Below are 1,179 nucleotides of genomic sequence, written 5' to 3'. Positions count from 1 at the left end.
AATTCATAAATTTTAAGTCAGTATGAAGAAGACAGTGAGCTTATGGGTACATAATTCAGCAGAGAAATGGAATAAAAACAAATGTTAACCTACTGATCACCAAAATCAACAGTTGTTTGGAATCTCAAGAAATAAGACTCCCAATAACCACACCAAGGTCCACAGTCTCCATAAATTCTAGTGTCCCAGGGATGAAGCAGAGGTGAGGTTGGCACCAATACCAATCTGTACAAAGCACTGATCTGAAGACTTCCTCAAGCAGAGGAAGTAGACTAAGATGAAGCCCATTCAAAGCTTTTATAAATATAATTATAGTGCCATAACTTTTGCAAAGCTTGTAAGACAGTGCGTACTTTATGTCATAATCATGTGTCTCAAGTAAGTGAAACAATAGTATTGTAAACAAAGGTCTCCATGTCCTCTCAGGAGACCTTTGAAGTAATGTTCTAGGGAGATAGTCCCAAGTCTTCTCCCTAGACATGATATTAAACCTTTTTTTTTTTTCTTTTTTTGACTGAACACGAGTCTTTAGTGGCTGTGGCTATTTGAGGGGGATGAAGCGGAGGCGAGGTTGGCACCGATATCAGGCTGGCCATGCTTTACAGGCTTGTAGGTGATGAAGAACTCACCCAGGTAGTGGCCGATCATCTCTGGTTTGATCTCCACCTGGTTGAAGGCCTTGTCGTTGTACATGCCCACCATGCTGCCATCATCTCAGCAGGATGATCATGTGCCTCAGGCAGGTCTTCACCACCTCCAGGGTGGAACCTCCTTCTTGGCCTTTCTCAGGTGCTTGAGAAGTGAGTGCTGCTTCTGCCGCAGGCCATCATGGTTCAGGCGCCGCCTCTGGCAGGCGCTGTACAACTGCTGCATCAGGAGCTCATAGGACACTTCCAGTTGCTGGTCCAGGTCCACGCCACAGTAAGTGAACTTGCGGAAGATCTGCTTCTCCTTCTGCTCCACTTCAGCCATCTCGGCAGCTGCTCGTAAACCTGTATTTCTTACCAACTCGTTCCAGAGAGATATATTTGGCTTATGGAATGAATTGGAGGTGGATTTTTTTTAACTGAATAAGGAGAAAAGTTATTAAATAAACCAGTAAGAGCCTATGGATCTTAACTCTAAATCATAGCAAACAGTTACAAATGAAGCACAAAGCACCCAATAGACACTTAATCA

The 1,179-nt window shown here is 43.6% G+C and overlaps 1 pseudogene; it reads right to left on the bottom strand.

Annotated features, from left to right (window-relative positions):
• Positions 1-528: 528 nt before the first annotated feature.
• On the bottom strand, positions 529-972 carry LOC127198172 (40S ribosomal protein S15-like; annotated as a pseudogene).
• Between the last annotated feature and the right edge of the window lie 207 nt (positions 973-1,179).

The sequence above is a fragment of the Acomys russatus genome, chromosome 2 (assembly GCF_903995435.1).
Source record: "Acomys russatus chromosome 2, mAcoRus1.1, whole genome shotgun sequence".
Classification (NCBI taxonomy): Eukaryota; Metazoa; Chordata; class Mammalia; order Rodentia; family Muridae; genus Acomys; species Acomys russatus.
This window is presented reverse-complemented; position numbering and strand designations above follow the sequence as displayed.